The 22,703-nt window shown below is 38.3% G+C and overlaps 1 long non-coding RNA gene across 3 annotated transcripts in view; it reads right to left on the reverse strand.

The window, feature by feature from the left end:
- LOC134761474 (uncharacterized) overlaps nt 1-22,703 on the reverse strand; it is a 261,901-nt gene that overhangs the window by 187,852 nt on the left and 51,346 nt on the right. For all 3 annotated transcript variants that reach the window (XR_010140118.1, XR_010140128.1, XR_010140125.1), the window contains exon 2: nt 19,247-19,328. This is a non-coding gene — a long non-coding RNA (uncharacterized LOC134761474). The remainder of the gene's footprint in view (nt 1-19,246; nt 19,329-22,703) is intronic.

A 22,703-nucleotide genomic window follows, 5' to 3' on the forward strand; every position in this document is an offset into this window, starting at 1 on the left:
TAAAATATTCTAATTCCGAGGTTATGTGAATTTGTAGTATAAGCCTGTGTATTGAGTTGGCATTTTCTTTGTCATTCTGCCTTATTAGATACAACGCACAAAGAATGGCTGTGCTGTGGCAGTGATGGAGAAGGAGCGGGAAGGGAAGTGGTGAGAGCCAGGGCAGCAGCACTCTGACTTGTCCTGGAATGCTGGTTCTTCAGATGCACTTGATTCAATCATGTCAATAGCCCAAATCTGTTGACAACTTTGCAATTTAGAAAAAATTCCTAAACTGCAGAAAGGTGGAAAAGGACAGTACAATAAGCACTCTTATGCTCATCACCTAAATTCAGCTATTGTGATCATTTTTGCAACATTGACTCTAGCTTGCTTGATGGCTCTCTAGAGAGACAGAGAAAGAGAGAGAGAGAGAGAAAGTGTGTGTGTGTATTTTAAAGCAGCATATTTTTCATATTTTTTTTTTGAGATGAAATCTCTCTGTCTCACCCAGGCTGGAGTGCGGTGGCGCAATCTTGGCTTACTGCAACCTCCGCTTCGCAGATTCAAGCGATTCTCCTGCCTCAGCCTCCCGAGTAGCTGGGATTACAGGTGCGTGCCACCACAGCCAGCTAGTTTTTGTATTTTTAGTAGAGACAGGGTTCACCATGTTGGGCAGGATAGTCCCCATCTCCTGACCTCAGGTGATCCACCCACCTCGGCCTCCAAAACTGCTGGGATTACAGGCGTGAGCCACCATGCCTGGCCTCATCTATTAATTTCCTGTTTGAAATAACAGGAATTGCTAAAGGTAAAAAAATAAAAGAGCTAATACTTATTATTCTTCTCTCTTCTTACCACTCACCCATCTTCACCGAGGTTGGCTCTTTCACACACTGAATGGTTATAAAACCATTTTTTACCTGTTTGCATCACCACTGCCTTGGTTCAAGCCCCCATTTTTTTTCTAGATGATGTTATAGCAACAGCCTCCTAACCGGATTTTCTGCTTCTGATATTGCCTTTTTCAATCCATCTTCTCTTTGCATCATCGTTCTTCTAAAATGAATTATAAATGCCACACTTCTCTACAGAATAAAGTCCAAAATCCTTACACATCTTGTAAACTGGTTCCAGTCTTCCTTTCCATTCTCATTGACTGCCTGTTTCATTCATGCTCCCCACCCTGTTTTGCAACCCTATTGCCATTTCCCCACAGAACTTCCATGTCTTCTGTCTCAAAGGCGCTTTCTACTTTGCTTTGGTAAATACAATTCCATGCAGGGTTCAAAATCCCACTCTTGGCTGGGCACAGTGGCCCACGCCTATAATCCCAGCACTTTAAGAGGCCAAGGATCTTAAAGGTGGGTGGATCACCTGAGGTCAGGAGTTCAAGATCAGCCTGGCCAACATGGTGAAACCCTGTCTCCACTAAAAATACAAAAATTAGCCAGTCATGGTGGTGGGCGCCTGTAATCCCAGCTACTCAGGAGGCTGAGGCAGGAGAATTGCTTGAACCCGGGAGGTGGAGGTTGCAGTAAGCCAAGATTGCACCACTGCACTCCAGCCTAGGCAAAAGAGAGAGACTCTGTTTCAAAAAAACAAAAAACAAAATCCCACTCTTGAGTAGTTTTCTTTAACTCCTCAAAGAAGAGGCAGTTCTTCTGCTAAGTTCCCAAGATAATTTAATTTATCACATTGCATTATAACCATTTATTTTCAAGTTGGTCTCCTCCATTAGACTATATTCCCTCCACATTTCACTACAACTGGCAACTTATACAGTTTACTACATTGTTCCTACTTTTAAGATGAGGCACTTAACCACCTGAACCTAAAATAAAGGTTAAAAAGAAAAAATAAATAAAATAAGGCACTTAATATTTTCTCATTATCTGAATATTAGCCAGTTATGAGGAGTAAAGAAAGAAAAAAAATTATCACTTGAAGAAAAGGCATTAGACCTTGTTTTCATTAGTTTTCCCACTGTTTCTTTTCTTTCTTTTTTCTGTTTTTTTTGAGACAGAGTCTTGCTCTGTTACCCAGGCTGGAGTGCAGTGGCACCATCTTGGCTCACAGCAACCTCCACCTCCCGGGTTCAAACAATTCTCATGCCTCAGCCTCCCGAGTAGCTGGGACTATGGGTGCATGCCACAACAGCCAGCTAATTTTTGTATTTTTAGTAGAAATGAGGTTTCGCCATGTTGGCCAGGCTGGTCTCAAACTCCTGACCTCAGGTGATCTGCCTGCCTCGGCCCTCCAAAGTGCTGGGATTACAGGCATGAGCCACCGCGCCCGGCCGTGTTTTCCCACTTTCTGCATGTAATTTAGTGTTCTCTGCTATTACATACTTTAGGGAATCTCAAAAACATTTTCTAAAGTATTTTGCCACCTACAGGGATGAAATTTGACCAGCTATTTTAAAACAATGCTTATGGCTTGTGTTGATAACAAGTAAGATCCCAAAATTACCTAATATATGTTGCCAAGTAAATAAATTTTAAGCCAAGTGAGAAAAGTCAAGCTCAAGGAATAGAAAACATATTGTTTATAAGGGATAGAGTTTTTGTATGTTGCTAGTGTAGGAACCTTCATGCCACATTGTTTATGGCCTTTGCCTAAAATTACATGGCCTTATCTCAATTTGCCCTTCATCAGACAACATTATCTTTTACCCTGAACTCCTGGCCTTTGCTTTATAGTCAACCCTTTGATACCCACTCAGGAAAGGCTTAAAATCTAGAGCCACACACAGAAATTGAATGTAGACATGTATTAGTATAGAGGTATTATCTTGAAAACTACTGAGAATAGCTCACTTCTAAGGTGTGGTAGTCAATTTTTTTCCAGTTATTTTTCCTTGCACATTTATATAAAAATTTGCTTTTTTCTCCTCCCCTGGTTCACAGCTGTGTGTGTGTGTATGTGTGTGTGTGCACATGCGTGTGTGTGTGTGTGTGTGTGTGTGTGAGAGAAAGAGAGAGAGAGATGGAGTTTCACTCTATCACCCAGGCGGGAGTATAGTGGCACAGTCTTGGCTCACTGCAACCTCTGCCTCCTGGGTTCAAGGAATTCTCCTGCCTCAACCTCCTGAGTAGCTGGGAGTACATGTGCATGCCACCACACCCAGCTAATTTTTGTATTTTTAGTAGAGACAGTGTTTCACCATGTTGGCCAGGCTGGTCTCGAACTCCCAACCTCAGGTGATCCACCCCCTTCAGCCTCCAAAAGTGCTGGGATTACAGGCATGGCCATCATGCTTGGCCTGGTTCACAGCTTTGTATTCCCTCCCCAGCTATTATTTCCAAGTACTTCTGAACTATGCTTGGAAAGAGCCACCTCAGCCCACAAGACAGCCATAGAATAACCATGTTGGCTGTGCCAAGCCAGAACAATGAGGACTCTGACAATTTCCTATCATTAGATACCTCTGGAATGAGTATTCTATGACCTAGATGTGGTTTTCTTTCCTTTTTACCAACCCTCTAGAAATAGCCAATTATTAAACTTTCACCCCTCACCGCTAAATACACACACACACACACACACACACACACACACACACATACCCACACACCTTGATTCAATAAGAGGCTCAAGGAATTGCTGGTACATTGTTCTTGACTGCTCACTAAATCCACTTTAAGACATCAACTTGGACTCTAGCCTTAAGGGAAGCTACTGTGGTCTATAGCACCAAACTGTTAGCCACTCTTATTATGGAATATTCTCAGGCTCTCACAGAGCCTAGAGTTGATGTGTAACCAACATAGTAAAACCCTCTTCCTTTATCTTGAGAGTCTGCCTCTTTCTGGTAGATTGCCACCCAATTGTTGTGTTACTTAACCAAATATCCTGCACTATTTTGGGAGACATGGTGATGAAAGGGGCTCCTGTTCCAAGGGCCTACCTTTGCTATGTATAGAGGCCTAGCTCCCCTTTTTGGGAGGTAGATCACCAGAAAGGAGCTACATGTCTCACCGTAGCAGAGCAGGGTCACCCACTCTTACCAAACTCTCACAAGGAAAATGGCTATTCCAATCCCAGGACTCAATGAAGATCGAAAACTTTGTGTTTCTTTCAATAAAAAAAAAAAATTCCCTGATACCTTCCCCCCTTGCTTCCCATAAAGGTCCAAAGTGGGATTGTACCTTCTGCCCCACAATAAAATAATATGTCCCCAATACTATACTAGAAAAAAGACAAAAACTTGATATTCAACTAGTCCATCTTACCTCAACCCACATTCTGGAAATTGCTTATTCAACTAACGTTATGAGGTCTATAGTTACATCGCAATTTGTATAGTTTTATTGTTTGTTTTTGCTCTATACACATATAAAAGTAAAATTTCACATTTGCATGAAGAAAGAAAGCTGTTACAAAACTAAATCATGCCATTTAATTACCATGTCAGAAAGTAATAAATTGAGATGTCTGTATATAGTTTATGGCTTCTTCAAAAATCCAAATTTATTGTCTTTTTTTTTTTAGTCCTGGAAACTATTTGCATTCAAGATGCTAAATCAAGCATCATGGGCACTGGAAAACAGTATTTCAGCTAAACTCAATTAGATTATTTCACTGGAAAAAAAAACATTATGTCTTATCTATCAGGTTGAGAGATATCTGGAGTTAATAATTGTTTTCTCTTTAAATTATATTTTATATTGAAAATTCTTTGGAAAATCATTTCTAGGAAAGGAGAGCAACTTCTTCATAAGAAATAACCCATCTTATAACTGTCCAATAGTCACTGGCAATGATAAAACGTGATGAGTGTTTAAGTTCTGCTTTCTCAGACAGTCAGTAAAATGTGAGCTCTTCCTTTTCCCTAATGATGGCATCATTTTATTTCTGACCTCTACACCATCAATATTTAGTGTATTTCACCCACAGCAAAGACATTCTTGTTGACTTTGTTGTTTAAGGAAAATAAAATGAGTCCTCTAAGGCCAGTAACTGAATAGATAAATTTGGATTCTTAAGAATTACAGTAAGAAGAAAACATCCCACTACTAGGTAGCTAGCAGAAAGCTAGATAAGAGGAAAAAGGTTATTTAGCTCTAAAAGGACAACTATTTATAACCTCAGCATAATCATGAGAAGACATCAGATATATGCAACCTGAGTGACATTCTATAAAATACCTCATCAGCACTCCCCCAAATTGTCAAGGTCATGAAAGACAAGGGAAGACCAGGAAATTTTCATAGGTTGAAAGAAACTAAGGAGACAGAATAACTAAATGCAATGTGGTTTCATGAATTGGATTCTGGAACAGAAACAGGACATCAGTGGGGTGAAAAAGAAAAACTTCAATAAAGTCTGTAGTTCAGTTGATAGTATTGTACCCTTTTTAATTTCTGAGTTTTGATAAGTGTACTATAGTTATGCATGATGCTATATTAAAGAAAGCTGGGTGGACAATATTTGAGAACACTCTGTATCATCTTTGCAATTCTTCTGGAAATCTAATATTATCACAATACACAAAGTTTTAGGAAAAGAAATACAGCCGTTGAGGCTGGCCAACATACTTTCCAAGCAGCAGCAATATTCTGCTAAAGTCAACCGAGTTTATTTAAGTCGAGGAAACTAACACCTGATTTATACTTATGAACTGTTTTGTCCCCCTCAAGTTAATCTATAGACCTACTCATACCCAGGGCAGTGATTTTAATTGCATTATGTTTTTAATACCCTTTGCAGATTTGGTGCTTAAAATTGCCCACCCTCTTCAGTTTGCCTGATCAATTTAGTTAATAGTATACCACTTCCAAGACAAATTTCCATATCTATTTCCTCTGCAAGGAGCACTTCCTTCTCCACAATGTCTCTTTGGAAATTCAAGTTACCCCTATGAGAGTTATTTAAACCTAAATCTTACCTAGACTGCTTGCACATTCCTAGATCATGAATGACACCCAGATGAACTTAACAAAAGGGAGGTATCCTATTCTCTCTCCTCAGCAACCTGTTCTTCTTACATTGCTCCAAGCTTGCTAGGAAAAAGCTTTACTAAGATGTCTCTCCAGACCCATCTCAAGTCTTTTTCCCTTCCCTATAATGGTGCACGGTGTATGTAAACCAAAAGAAAATAAAGTTCAACATTCAACAGATTTAGTCTATTTCATTTTTATTGTGCATGTTTCAACTGCAGCAAGAAACTGCAAAACAGGAAAGCAAAGAGAAGAGAAGAAAGTAAAACATGGAGCTATCAGAACCCAGTCAGTTACTCAAGCCACCAATTAATTGGCCAGACAGTTTTAGTGTGGGTTTGTTACACTTACTGGAAGATTTCAAAATCTTGGATTTGAACCAGCATCTCAGGAGAAACTGAGCATCTGGGCATCCATAGCCCCTAACGTCTCATCTCCCACAGTATCCTTTCAAACAGAACGCGACAAATACCCCAGTCTTACGGAGTGAACTATGCATTTTCCTGCCACTGCTGACACTGGACATTCCCTTGGGTTAAAATGCCTATTATCCCCTTCCCCTCTAATCAAGACCTACCATTCCTTCATCGGTCTTCACAAATTACTGCAATCAAAACTATTCTTGTTATCCTTCAATTTACTATATTCTGTCTCCTAAATATGCTGGGAGAAAACAAAAGGCAAGGTTGGTTAAATTTTACTTGAACGTGTCACTTGATTTTCCTGTAATTTCATTTCTTTCCAGAATATTCTCTTCGGCCATCTACTTTTTATTCCCCCTATAAAATAGTGGTGATGCTCTTGTAGCACTGTGGTTAAGTTGATTGACCTTCAGAAGTCTCTATTTCTCATCTCTAAGTGAGGATAATATACCTAATAGTGTTTGTATGGGTAGTTAGCAGAGTACCAGGCACATGGCCAAAACTAAATACATATCAGTTAGTGTTGTTGGTCGTGGTATTGGAGATGGTGGTGATGGTGCTAATGTCTTAAATCACATTTCAAGCATTTGACTAAAATTTAAAACCTTATGTTTACCTTTTGGTAAAGAGACATCAATCCCTATCTGAGAGTTCAGAGCACATGACCTATCTCTCTTCCTACCACCAATCTCATGAAAGGACAGTAAATTAATTTTTTAAAAGAACAAATTCACATGAGAAAACAATAAATTCTCTCGTTAAAAATACTAAAATTTTGAGAATTTCCTATAACACAGAAAGCAGAAGAAATCTGGATGATAAAGAAACAAAACCAAAAACACCACAACCCAAAATATACCCAAGAGAACACATCAGAGATCAGAGGAGGCACAAATACAGAGATGCTTTAGTTTAGAGAAGTCATCACAGAAACCATCCTGAGGCAAAGTCAGCAAATCACTGAAGAACTCCATTTGGAGTGTGGGAATCAGCCTCACCCCATCCTTCCCCTATTCTGAAAGCAGGTAGCAGCAGTAGCCCCCTGCACATAATATTGACACGCCCAGAATCACTTTGTAGAAAATACTCACCTGGAGGAGCAAGTGGCCTTAGTGTTGGGACTAGAGAGAGAAGCAGATGTGGGCCTACCTGAGGTACATCCTGATGTATACCTGGTTTTCTAAAGCAGTGGCTGTTTCTCAGGAGATCTACCCAGTGTGTTCTGGGGTCAGAGACACTCAGGCACTCAGGATGGATGGCGACCACTCAAATCTAGAAGATGCGCCTCTGAATCCCTACCCTGGGCTCCACACCCCACGCCTTGCTCACAATTATAGTTGATCCTTGAACAACACAAGGGTTAAGGGCACTGACCCCCTGCACAGTCAAAAATCCATGTATAATTTTGACTTCCCAAAACTCAACTACTAGTAGCCTACTGTTGCCTGGAAGCCTCAACGATACCATAGTCAATTAACACATTTTTGTATGTTATATGTTATATATAAATAGTTAGAGAAAGATAAATAGCTAGAGAAAAGAAAATGTAATTAAGAAAATGATAATAAAGATAGAATATATTTGAATATATTTGCTATTCATGAAGGTGAAGTGGATCATTGTAAAAGTCTTCATCCTTGTCATCATCTTCATGTTGAGTAGGCGAAAGAGGAGAGTTTGGTCTTATTGTCTCAGAGGCACTAGAGGCAGAAGAAAGTTCAGGTGTAAGTGGGCCCCATGCAGTTCAAACTAGTGATGTTCAAGGGCCAATTTGTATTTAGAAGAATGAGGCTCCTGTCATCAGAACCTCCATTCAACAACAGGCAAACAAGGATCGCCAATAAGAAATGGAAAGTCAATCAAATATGCCCAAATATTTGAAAAAAACCTAATACCTGCAAGAAAGGGCCCAAACCAATAACAACAACAAAAAAGAATTAAAACTTAAGGAGTTGGACCTAATAGAGTACAGAGAAGAGAACATAAAAGTAAATTTAATGTGTGTCCTCAAATAGGGTCAATAGTAATCTCATTCAAAATCTGGAAGCAGCTCTAAAGAAAAATACTGCGTATTTTTGGAAATTAAAAATAAAATGGTTGGAATTTTTTTTAATGCAACAGATGAGCTAAGTAGCATCAGTGACTTAGACAAAGTTTAAGTAGCAAGGTGGAAGATTAACCTGAAGGATTCTACCAGAATGCATGCAAAATATAAAAAGTATACATGAGTGTTCACATAAATGGCTGAGATCACCGCTTTTCATATCTATACAAAAGAACAGAGATTATGACAGTAAAACAAAAGAAAAAGAAAATTATAAAATTTAATTTATTTAATTTTCACAATGTAGAAGGGGAAAACCAGACAACTTTTTGGCCACAGAAAGTTGGAATTGTTTTCAGAAAATATGCTTTCAAGTAGCTGGAGAAAAACAGGCTAAGTACAATCCCATCCAGGTTACAAGCTGTTTATAACACATACATACACACACACACACACACACACACACACTTCTGATTCTGGAAGCCACTGAAGTAAAATTAAACAAGGAAAGGGGACGTATGTTAGGGGTATGCTGAGCTGAGCTCAAGATCTGAGTTTCATTCCAAATTCAAGCACTATACCCAAGGAAAGCAAAGTACTATCGCACTTTGAACATTAAAATGTCTGAGACTTCTCTTGCTATAGAGGCTAATTACGGGCTACTATGCCATGGATTCACTCCTCCAATGACAATATTTTTCCTTCTCCTGACACCTATGAACAAACTTACCTGCTTCTTCTTCCAGCTCATTTTTCTTCTTTTCTCAATGCAAGCCAAACACCTCTTGTCAAAAACTAATCTTATAAAGCTTGTCTTGACACTTTTGACTACTCCTTCCATCTTAGGCCTGCAAGATAACAGCTCCACGTTTCCCTCTAATTTGAGGACTATTTATCAATCTTTTCACAGGCTCCTCCTCTTCTACTTGTCCTTAATTACTAAGCATTGCTCAAAGCTCAATCCTCCATTCCCATCTCTCCCATTTAGATACTCCCATAGCTTCAACTAACACGCTAGACATTGGACTACTAATTCTATTCAATCACCATAAACATAGAAACATTGTCCTATTGAGAACTGGAATTTCTATGTTTCCTTACAAATATTTACCTGTTTTAGTTTGTTTTTGTCTATTTATTTAATTGTTCTTTTGCTAACGTAACAACAGAACCACTACAGCAGTTCAGCTCTATATTCCAACCACCTCAAGATTATTCTAGTATTGGGGACTAAGAATAGACAGAAGGTCTTCCTCCCTCAGTGACCTCTTCTCAAAGCCCAAGGACTGCCAGGCGTGGTGGCTTGCACCTATAATCCCAGCACTTTGAGAGGCTGAGGGATAGATTCCTTGAGGTCAGGAGTTCAAGACCAGCCTGCACAATATAGTGAGATCCCATCTTTACAAAAAAAAATTTTTTAATTAGCCAGGTGAAGTAGCATGCACCTTGTAGTTCCAGCTACTTGGGAGACTAAGGCAGGAAGATCACCTGAGCCCAGGAGTTCAAGGCTACAGTGAGTCAGGATTGCATCACTGCACTGCAGTCTGGGTAACAGAACAAGGTCCTATTAAAAAAAAAAGGCCCAAGGACATCCTGTATAAGGCACCAACATGCACGCATCTGTCATGCAACAATTGAAGGCCTTGATTCCTCTACATTTCCCACCAACAGTATCACCTTCTGAGGTTATGGACTCTAGGTCTGCTATGAGATTGGTAGAGTAATGCTTCCTTTGACATTTCAAAAAGTGCAGTTTGAGAAGGAAATTGGGGAACATGACTCTATAAACATCAACCACTCCCCCCATTAGCCTGTCCCTCCAAGATATAGAATAATCAATGCCCTCACAGCAATCCTTCTCCAGTTTTAAAGTTCTTTAAGGTGTACAGCCTCAGATACTCTCAGGTATTGTCTCAGATGTGCCTTACAAAGGAACAATGGAATAGTAATCTATTCACTTAATTAAGACTTTGATAGCCTCTTATCATCATAAGTTCTAACACTATTTGGCAAAGAAGTTAAAAAATATATAGTTGCTGCTGCTGCTTTAGAAAATCTCAGATCGTTTGGTCTCTTAAGATGTTTTCCAACACTACTGAAGTGCAAGAATCTATTTTCTATTCTACATAATGATCTGTATTTTATCCTATTTTTTAGAAAGTCATCAAAGGTAGATATGAGATATTAACATAGGCTAAAATCTATATTTAAAAAATTATATAACTGCAACTTTAATCATTTGTTATATAGAATATGTCAATCTTTAATTTTTATAAATAAAAACAGTATTTAAGAAGAAAACTAGGCAGGGTACGGTGGCTCACACCTGTAATCCCAGCACTTTGGGAGGCCAAGGTCTGCACTTTGGGAAGCTGAGGTGGGTGGATCACCTGAGGTCAAGAGTTCAAGACCAGCCTGGCCAACATGGTGAAACCTCATCTCTACTAAAAAAAAAAATTAGCCGGGTGTGGTGGCGCATGCCTGTAATCCCAGCTACTCAGGAGGCTGAGGCAAGAGAATCGCTTGAACCTGGGAGGCAGAGGTTGCGGTGAGCTGAGATCATGCCACTGCACTCCAGCCTGGGCGACAGAGCAAGACTCCATCTCAAAAATAAATAAATAAATAATAAAAAGGAAACTAAAGCATAACTCAAAAATATACAGTCCAAATCATTCAACTCCTAGAAGATATAACATTCAGTAAGTTACAGTATCATTACTAGGATCAGTGCCTACCCCTGAGGATTTTCCAAATTGGTTTGAAATTAGGTATATTTCTTCTGTTTAGACAGTAATGACTGTTTCTAATATATTTTTTATCTCCCAGCACCTAGCACAGTAATATAAATACAATAAGTAAGTTTCTATGACATTACAGATGTCATAGAAACTTAATAAATGTTTGTGTAACAAAATTGAAATGGAAATGTGCCAAACACTCGAGAAAGCAAAGTAATGCAGTATGTGAATTCAGATATATGTGGATCCACTCTGGTTTTGCTACTTATGGGAACTGGGGCAACTACTGGTTTTTCTCAATTGAAAAAAAAAAATCCTGAGGGCAATATGTATATCCTAGAGTTTATCATGAAGATTAAATAAAATGAGATTAGGTAGCATAAAATCAAATGAGGTAGCATTATCATAAACCCAATATCATGTAATTTTGTCCTATCTAAAATAATGGTTATAGCCATAAGCCATTGTTTTCAATAATAAATGATGAGAAACTTTGAGTCAAGTCATTGAGACAAGAATTTTTGACAATGCAAAACACTGAGCTAACCACTACCCTTTGCTTAGGAAGATAAGCTAAAGAGCTTGCCTTTCTAGAAATGTGGTAGAATAAATACTCTGACCATCTTTCCTGCTACAAAACAACTAGATGATGGATATATTTCAACAAACATTCTTTTAAGTGCATAATTGAGCTTCTAAAAATATAAACAGACAAAGCTTGGGGATCAAAAATGAAGAGAGAAGCTGGGCGCAGTGGCTTATGCCTCTAATCTTAGAACTTTGGGAGGCTGAGGCAGGCAGATCACCTGAGGTCAGGAGTTTGAGACCAGCCTAGCCAACACGATGAAACCCTGTCTCTACTAAAAATACAAAAATTAGCCAAGCATGGTGGCGGGCGCCTTTAGTCCCAGCTACTTGGGAGGCTGAGGCAGGAGAATCGCTTGTATCTGGAAGGCAGAGGTTGCAGTGAGCAGAGATCACACCACTGCACTCCAGCCTGGGCGACAAAGTGAGACTTTTTCTTTAGACTGTCTTAAAAAAAAAAAAAAAAAGAGGAAGCAGAAAATACAGTGGTGAATTAGCCTTGCAGCTGTCATCGCTCTCCTGGGATTATTGATGATACCAGAGGTCTGTAGTTTTGGGTTTTACCACCACAGAACCATCCAGAGAACAGAAAACAAAATTGGGGGTAGAAAAAAATTTATGAGGAAGAGATTAGATTTCCATTTAAAGCTTGGGCTGTCAATTGCTACATCCATAACGAAACAGTAAGAAAACAGAAAGTTTCTTACCTGTCAAGATGACAAGAAATTGCTCTCAACATAAGCTCTGAGTTGAAAAAAAAATCAAAAACTATCTCCACTGAAAATTTAACATTGTTTTAGGACATAAAACTAATCTTAAAAAATTTCAAATAATGATTATCTAACAGTCCATTTTGTCTGGCCAAAGGCATTTAAATTAGAAACCAACAACATAAAGATAAAATCAACAACAAACAGTTACAAAATTTAAAATATTCATCTAAACTTATGGGTCAGAGAAGAAATTAGAATTGCAATAAAAATACACCTTTTTGTCATAAAAGTTGAATTTGCTCATATATCTCTTAAAATTAACTTAATTGGTGACTCATCAATCTTATTGTAATATATTAAAATGTAAGATCTTAGAATGACCTCATGCTAATATACTGTAATATATTACCTTGGTATTTTCTTCCTAAGGTGGAACATTATTTCTAAGCATGACATTTATGGAAGTAAAAATTACAAGTAAATCTAAGAGATTATCTTTAAAACACAAAACAAAATTTTATTTTTCTACATTTAATAAAGTCCCTAGTACATAGCAGGTATTCGATAAATTTAGGTGTTTTCATAAAAGGTGATGCAATATTATGGCAATGTGTAAACTTTACCTTCAGTCATTTTTTTTGTCCTTGTATCAAAAACACTAGCTTGAAACTAGCATTCTCTGCAGCAATCCCAAAACCACTTTTAATTTTTCCTTTGAAAAGTAATGGAATGCTTTAAATAGAGGAAAGAAGGATGTGATGGTGTGCTCCAAGCAAAACCAATGGAAACATCACCAGGGATACCAAGTGTTCATGGTCCAATCTGTGACTCCTTCCAAGAATGAAGTGAGAAACCATGCAGAGCTGCTTCTCCCAAGCTTGAAAATAGCTGATCCTACTGCTATGAGAAAACAGTATGGTGGTTCCTCAAATAATTAAAAATAGAACTGCCATGTGATCTAGCAATTTCACTTCTGGATATATATCTAACAGTATTTGAAACAGGGACTTGAACAGATATTTGTACACTCTTTTTCCTGACAGCATTATTCATAACAGTCAAGGGGTGAAAGCAACCCAAGTGTCCATCAATAGGCAAATGGATATGCAAAATGTGATATATATATATATAGATATATATATATAGATATATATATATAGATATATATAGAATAGAACACTGTTAATTTCATTTCTTTTCTTTTCTTTGGGACAGGATCTTTCCTTTTCTTTTCTTTGAGACAGGGTCTCACTCTGTCACCCAGGCTCGAGTGCAATGGCACAAGCATGGCTCACTGCAGCCTTGACCTCAGCAAGTTCAGGTGATCCTCCCACCTTGGCCTCCCTAGTAGCTGGGACTACAGGAGTGCGCCACCATGCCCAGACAAATGTTTTGCATTTTTTGTAAAGACAAGGTCTCACCATGTTGCCCAGGCTGACCTTGAACTCCTGGGCTCAGGCACAGCTGAGTTCCCCAAAGTGCTGGTATTACAGGAGTGAGCCACTGCACCTGGCCTCAGCCTTAAAAAGGAAGAAAATTCTGACACATTACAACACAGATAAACCTTGAGGACAATATGTTAAGTGAAACAAGCCAGTCACGAAAGAACAAATAATGTATGGTTCCACTTACATAAGATATCTAGAGTAGCCAAATTTATAAAGGCATAAAGTAGAGGGGTGGTGGCCAGGGAGTGCGGGTAGGAGGAAGCGGAGAGTTATTGTTTAATGGGTACAGAATTCAGTTTCGCCAGATGAAAAGTGTTCTGGAGACTGATGGTGATGGTGGTTGTACAAGAAGGTGAAGGTACTTAATGCCAATGAACTGAACATTTAAAAATGGTTAAGATAGTAAATTTTACATTATGTGTGTTTTGCCACACTTAAGAAAACGGCTTTTACCTCTTTAATCTATACAATCTGTCCAGCCTTTGTTGGTGCCAACTAATTTTTGCTCCAAACTGAGGGTAAGATGCAGCTACATTTAATTTTGTTAGAACTATTTATCTTTCTCCGTTACTGGGTTTCCCTCCATTATTTAAAGCAAGCACATATTTTTTTTCTTTTTTATTTTTCTTTAATTTCTGGGATACATGTGCAGAACATGCAGGTTTGTTACACAGGTATACACATGTCATGGTGGTTTGCTGCACCCATCAACCCATCATCTACATTTGATATTTCTCCTAATCCTATCCCTCCCCTAGCCCCCACCTGCTGCCAGGCCCCAGTGTGTGATATTCCCCTCCCTGTGTCTTTGTGTTCTCATTGTTCGACTCCCACTTATGAGTGAGAACATGTGGTGTTTGCTTTTCTGTTCCTATGTTAGTTTGCTGAGGATGACGGTTTCCATCTTCATCCATGTCCCTGCAAAAGACATGAACTCATTCTTTTTTTGTGGCTGCATAGTATTCCATGGTGTATATGTGCCACATTTTCTTTATCCAGTCTATCATTGATGGGCATTTTGGTTGGTTCCAAGTCTTTGCTATTGTGAATAGTGCTACAATAAACATACGTATGCATGTGTCTTTATAGTAGAATGACTTATAATCCTTTGGGTATACACCCAGTAATGGGATTGCTGCGTCAAATGGTATTTCTGGTTCTAGATCCTTGAGGAATTGCCACACTGTCTTCCAAAATGGTTGAACTAATTTACACTCCCACAGTGTAAAAGCAGTCCTATTTCTCCACATCCTCTCCAGCATCTGTTGTTTCCTGATTTTTTAATGATCACCATTCTAACTGGCATTAGATGGTATCTTATTGTGGTTTTGATTTGCATTTCTCTAATGACCAGTGATGATTAGCTTTTTTTCATATGTTTGTTGGCCATATAAATGTCTTCTTTTGAGAAGTGCCTGTTCATATCCTTTGCCCACTTTTTGATGGGGTTGTTTTTTTTCTTGTAAATTTGTTTGAGTTCCTTGTAGATTCTGGATATTAGCCCTTTCTCAGATGGATAGACTATAAAAATGTTCTCCCATTCTGTAGGTTGCCTGTTCACTCTGATGATAGTTTCTTTTGCTGTGCAGAAGCTCTTTAGTTTAATTAGATCCTATCTGTCAATTCTGGCTTTTGTTGCCATTGCTTTTGGTTAGTCTATCCATGCCTATGTCCTGAATGGTATTGTCTAGGTTTTCTTCTAGGGTTTTTATGGTTTTAGGTCTTACGTTTAAGTCTTTAATCCATCTTGAGTTAATTTTTGTATAAGGTGTAAGGAAGGGGTCCAGTTTCAGTTTTCTACATATGGCTAGCCAGTTTTCCCAACACCATTGATAAATAGGAATCCTTTCCCCATTGCTTCTTTTTGTCAAGTTTGTCAAAGATCACATGGTTGTAGATGTGTGGTGTTATTTCTGAGGCCTCTGTTCTGTTCCATTGGTCTATATATCTGTTTTGGTACCGGTACCATGCTGTTTTTGGTTACTGTAGCCTTGCAGTATAGTTTGAAGTCAGGTAGCATGATGCCTCCAGCTTTGTTCTTTTGCTTAACATTGTCTTGGCTATATGGGCCCTTTTTTGGTTCCATATGAAATTTAAAGTAGTTTTTTCTAATTCTGTGAAGAAAATCAATGGTAGGCTGATGGGAATAGCATTGAATCTATAAATTACTTTGGGCAGTATGGCAATTTTCATGATATTGATTCTTCCTATCCATGAGCATGGAATGTTTTTCCATTTGTTTGTGTCCTCTCTTATTTCCTTGAGCAGTGGTTTGTAGTTCTCCTTGAAGAGTTCCTTCACATCCATTGTAAGTTAAGTTGTATTCGTAGGAATTTTATTCTCTTTGTAGCAGTTGTGAATGAGAGTTCACTCATGATTTGGCCCTCTGTTTATTATTGGTGTATAGGAATGCTTGTGATTTTTGCACATTGATTTTATATCCTGAGACTTAATGCTTAAGTTGCTTATCAGCCTAAGGAGTTTTTGGGCTAAGACAATGGGGTTTTCTAAATATACAATCATGTCATCTGCAAACAGAGACAATTTGACGTCCTCTCTTCCTAATCTGAATACCTTTTATTTCTTTCTTTTGCCTGATTGCCCTGGCCAGAACTCCCAATACTGTGTTGAATAGGAGTGGTGAGAGGGGGCATCCCTGTCTAAAGCAAGCACATCTTTTATAAACACATAATGATTAATGACATCTGGCAGGGATACTAACAAGAAACCCCATAAGAGCAAAACACATGTATTCTTTTCTAAATATAACTTCAATGCAGTCTACTCTCCAGCAGTCCTAACAGTGAGCATTCAAATGTTAACAGTGTTTACTCAGCACTCATTATTCCTCTACCATCAGTTAGGCTTCACTGTAACAGAATTATTTCTAACATATAGTGCAGATTCACTGCATACATTGCCATTTGCATGGTGAGGTGTCATTACTCAATTTTATAAGTAAGTTCATGATTTTTTTATAAGAAGAGAAATTGTTTTACCCAATATAAATGCCTACAGGGTAATATTATAGTCTATGGGAAGGGAAGACAATTTTTGTTATTAGTATGAATTATTTTATAATGTGTGTTCTTATTTTCGAATTTAACAAGAGCTGAAAATTTTCTTAATAATATGCAGAGGCTCATTGAGCAGTTCCAATACATTCTGCATTCTAATCTCATTTTAAGTCATTTCACATTAAGCAAGGATAGATGTTACTGGAGTGTACAGTGACAAAGGATGAGAAACTAGTTTATCCCATGGGTAAGCCAAAAACACAATGAAAACTTCAGTGACTTTTAGAATTATGATCACACTTTTCAAAAATAATCCAATCTTAAATGGCTCCAGTCCCTAAAAATAAAGACAATAAGCTTCATGGAGAAAAGAACTATATGAAAAAATTACAGCTACTTAGGAGGAATAAGTTCTAGTGTTCTATAGCACTGTAGTGTTGCGGGAAGTCAGGGACCCCAAACAGAGAGACCAGCTGAAACCATGGCAGAAGAACCTGGATTGTGAAGATTTTATGGACATTTATTAGTTCTCCAAATTAATACTTTTGTAATTTCTTATGCCTGTCTTTACTGCAATCTCTAAACATAAATTGTAAAGATTTCATGGACACTTATCACTTCCCCAATCAATACCCTTGTGATTTCCTATGCCTGTCTTTGCTTTAATCTCTTAATCCTGTCAGCTGAGAAGGATGTATATCGTCTCAGGACCCTGTAATAATTGCGTTAACTACACAAATTGTACAGTATGCGTGTTTGAGCAATATGAAATGTGGGCACCCTGAAAAAAGAACAGGATAACAGCAATTGTTCAGGGAATAAGAGAGATAACCTTAAACTCTGACCGCCGATGAGCCGGGCAGAACAGAGCCATATTTCTCTTCTTTCAAAAGCAAATGGGAGAAATATCGCTGAATTCTTTTTCTCAGCATGGAACGTCCCTGAGAAAGAGAATGCGCACCTAGGGACAGGTCTCTGAACTGGCCCCCCCCAGGGCGTACCTGTCTCTTATGGTCGAGATTGCAGAGGTGAAATAAACTCCAGTCTCCTATAGCGCTCCCAGGCTTATTAGGAAGAGGAAATTCCCACCTAATAAATTTTGGTCAGACCGGTTGATCTCAAAACCCTGTCTCCTGATAAGATGTTATCAATGACAATGGTGCCCAAAACTTCTTTAGCAATTTTAATTTCGTTCCGGTCCTGTGATCTCGCCCTGCCTCCACTTGCCTTGTGATATTCTATTACCCTGTTAAGTACTTGATGTCTGTCACCCACACCTATTCGCACACTCCCTCCCCTTTTGAAAATCCCTAATAAAAACTTGCTGGTTTTTGTGGCTTGTGGGGCATCACGGATCCTACCAACGTGTGATGTCACCCCCGGACACCCAGCTTTAAAATTTCTCTCTTTTGTACTCTGTCCCTTTATTTCTCAAGCCAGCCAACGCTTAGGAAAATAGAAAAGAACCTACGTGATTATCGGGGCAGGTCCCCCGATACTGTAGGGTGACTATAGTTAATAATAATTTATTGTGTGTTTTCAAATAGCTAGAAGAGAGAATTTTGGATGTTCTGAACACAAAGAAATAATAAATGTTTAAAGTGATGGATATGCTAATTATCCTGATTTGATCATTGCATATTGTATACATCAATCAAAATATCACACCGTTGCTCATAAATATGTACAATTTTTATGTGTCAATTAATAATTTTTAAAAAGAAAGGAACTATATTTCAATCACCTCTTATTTCCTCTACAGCACATAGTTTGGCAGTCACCAATTAATTCAAGTGCTCACATATTCATTGAGCTTTTAATATATTCCAGGTATTCTTCTAGGCACTGGGGATTCAAGTGTGAATAAAACAAAGTCCTGTGTTCCTGGCAATTTCATTCTAATCATGAACATACCATGTGTTCAATAAACTAAATGGATTTATGAAAAGGAGAAAAATTGTAACGATTCCCTTAGCTCTTTCAGTAACTCAGGATTCACACAGGCAGAGGAACTCCAGATGTGGACTATTCCTTTATCTGTAATACATCTCTTTACATATGCTACAGAACTTCTGTTTCATCACCCTATGATCTCTTTAAATATGATGCTGTGGAAATAAATGCAACCTCTGAGTTTCTGTAAACACACGTCCTTTCAGACACCATGCCCCAGAAGATGGCCCATTAGTACACTGCTCTAAGCTACAATTTGAAGAGTGTAATACTCTTGTCTTTGCTTTGATGCGGGCTCTTTTCCAGCTGTGAACAAACTCAGTCCTCACACTTCTGATGTAGCATTGTATATCTATCTTCCCAGATTTCCCAAACTGGTGGAATCCTTTTCCCTTTAACCCTTACCAGTTCTTCCTCACAGTGTTGTTTGTACTTCTTGATATTTTGCAGGGTACTTTTCCTCCAAGGGTTTCTTGTAAGAAAAATTCTGAAGAAAAAGAAAAACATTATCTGTGACGTTTAAATTTATAACACAAAGAAAAGATTGTGAATTGCCAAACAGTCATTTTCAGAATTACACTACATCCTTTTACCATTAAAATGCATGAGTGCTTGTTTCAAAAACATGGTGAAGTTATCTCAAAAGGCTACTTATTAGAAATCTGTTTATATGAAAGGCGACTTTCATTGCTCAAGGCACAACATGACTTTTCTTCCTCGTAGACAGAAAAAAACAATCTTTTGAGATTAAAATTATGAAGAGATTTCCAAGTATATGTGTGCTTTTCAGATTCCATTTAACATAATTTTCTCTAATGGTAATTTTGTTTTTTAGTTTATCTACCTATCCAGTTAGAGGTTTGCCTTTCTTTAGAGTAATGCACTTCTTTTAAAGCAAGTAGAGCTGTCGCTCTCACTTTTAATAAAATCTCAACTCTCTTTTTACAACCACCCTCACATTTACATCATCCCCTCCTCTTAACAAAGGTTCCTTATGCTCTTCTATTGTGAGTTAGAGATTACACTATTACTACACATACAGAGAACGCTGCTGGACTGGTGAATGATTTGCAAGGCATTGAAAGGAAGTATTTACATTCAGGATTTCATTTTTTTTTAATTTCAAGAATGAAGTTTATGCATTTTGGAAGTGAGATCCAATGCATAAAGCTGAATGGTCTATTGGATTTAAGGCCACTAGGGGCTCTTTCAGAAGAGATAGGAAATGAATGGGGCAGTTTCTCACGAAGCGTGGGCTGTGGATTGACCACATCAAAATTCCCTGAGATATTTTTTAAAATTCAGATTCAAAGACCTCACTGCAGAACTAAGAATCAGAACAGCCAGGGTAGTACCTGGGGCTCTGCATTTTAATATTCACCTTAGGTGATCTTTATGCACACAAAATTTGAGAATCAAAAGTACTATAGATACGGGGGTAAGAAAGATAAGAACTCGACCTTGGAATATTTATCTTCCCCTTCCATATTCCAGCCAATACTAAATAACTGCTTCTTAAAAGTATCGATTCTTCTGGTCTGTTAGCTCACTGCAGTAATTATTAGCTAAAATCAGGCCAGTAGGAGGGCTAGGGAAAAGAAATCATGAAGGAAATTCTTCTCAGACACACACACACACACACACACACACAGACAGCTGGGGGACAAAGATGGACTTTGGGTGCAATACTCAATACTCTTATTTATTTGGAGATTCTTTTTTAACAGAATGAAATGGCATTCAAATCAACAGCACTGGAATCTCTAATCATGACATGTTTAACAGTGAATTCTTTAAGATGTTACTGCCCACATGTCAAACCAACAATGAGCCAATCCATCCGTTTAATGGCCTCAGAAGAAGGGTGTCTGAACATAAATGAATGAACATATTGAATTAATGACTGTATTAAAAATAATAGTGAAAGAAAATTTTGGAACAGAAGAGGAACAATGATTGTGTGCCATGGGCAGCAATATACACTTTGAGGAAGATCTGAAACGTGACAGAGGATTTTCAGCACAAGTGAGATTTTCACGGGTAGAAAAGATTGGAGAAGGCATGCCTGAGTGAGGCAGTCAATTGCTTAAATATTTTATGGATCTGTCTGCTGTTTACTGAAGGCAGCATGCAAAGGTGTCAGCTTTCAAAAGTGTAAATAGAGCAGGTTTCTTACTTCACCCAAGACAACAATTCCGTAAGATCTCTTGCCAGGAGGAAAATTATGCCTTTTCTTCTTTTACATTCTTTCTGCTGTTCTTGTTTACAGATAATTTTTTTTAAAAAGCATCTTTTAAAGTAATATCTAAATAGTTTTTGCAATTTTAGATATGGAGGAGGAAGATGGATTGCCATGTCTGAAACAGAATGCTGACTTCCTAACAGAGTAATTAATCATAAGGCTTTGGCCCTGTTCATATATGTAGACAGCTCCTCCTCACATCCCATGCACATTTTAAACTCACCCTTGAATTCCCAGTTCAAACTTTATCTCCTTTGCAAATTATTTTGTCCCCGTCAGTATCAGCTACATCTCTTTTGTTCTTGCATAGCATTTTCTATCTTTTTTACAAAAAAGATCACACTGCCTTATAATAGTTTTTGTTCTCATTGTTTCCACTAAATTCTAATAACTGGGATATAAGCTTCTATGGGACTGGGGCCTTTACATTTTAAAATTGTATGCCTAATATAGTGTCAGGCATATGACAGGCACCTAAAAATATTTGATGCATGAATAAATAAATGAATCAATGATATGATGCCAAGGAGACTATGCTAGACTGAGCTTAGCAGGCAGAACAGATTCTTAACACTATTCTCTGTTAAGAAAAGACCATGAGATCTGCAGAGGAAAAGGGAGAACTTTATTTTCTATAAAAAACTATCTGCAGACTGGGGACGCACCACCTTCAGTACAAGTGAACATGTGCTTTCTGAAGAATCAAAGGGAGGGTCTGGCTTAAGTAAGGAAAGTTCTCACCCTGGTTCTCAATCAGGTCCATTCACGCAGATGAAAGATTCAAACTTGTTCAGTTCTGATTGCTCAAAATAGTAGAGCCCTGATTGGATTATTTTCAAGCCCCAAACCAGAAGATGTTTCTTTCAAATGGCCAGTCGGGGGAGTGGGGGTGAAGGAAGAAACACGTTCTAGCCACAATTTATCTTGGCACCCACAACAAAAGTCAGGTTGGCTTGACTGTAGAAAGGGAAGTCCTGTGATACTTCTACAACATCTTTCTCAGAAAACAATATGTGACCACTCCCTCACTTCACTATGGTTGCTTGTTCTGACTTTGAGCACCTCTGTCAGCTACAGGGAGTCCATTTTGTCTGTCTGTCAGGGGTATCCTTTAACATCTCTAAGGCCTCCTCCAAACTTCCTCTCATTAACGCATTTATGCTGGAGGTTGCAAAGGATTTTTGTGAAAAATCAGACCTTGGTGATGACCTTGAGCAGTAGGATATAAATAACTCCCACAAGCTTAGCGTTCCAATAATGGAACACTAGGCATAACTGGGTTAATGCCTCATCTCTGTAATTCTAACTCTAGTCCTAATTTTCCTCTGGTTCTCTTTCTTCTTCCTTTAAGTAGGCTTAAGTCTCTTTGAAGCTTAAAATATTAGAATTAACAAACCGTCCCAACTGTCTACAATCATCACCTACCCGTGTCTTGAGTTTTCTAGAAACAGAACTTAGGATGAGAATCCTTGTACAAGGGGTTTAATGAGGGAGTGCTCTGAAAAGAAACCTGTAAGGAAGAGAAGAAAGAAGGATAGGGCAGGAGGAATGCTAAGCAAAGGTGTGGTATCATATGAGGTATCGATAAAAAAAGAAAAAGCCAAAAGACAAACTAGCACA

This window comes from Pongo abelii, chromosome 1 (genome assembly GCF_028885655.2).
Source record: "Pongo abelii isolate AG06213 chromosome 1, NHGRI_mPonAbe1-v2.0_pri, whole genome shotgun sequence".
In the NCBI taxonomy this organism is placed as follows: Eukaryota; Metazoa; Chordata; class Mammalia; order Primates; family Hominidae; genus Pongo; species Pongo abelii.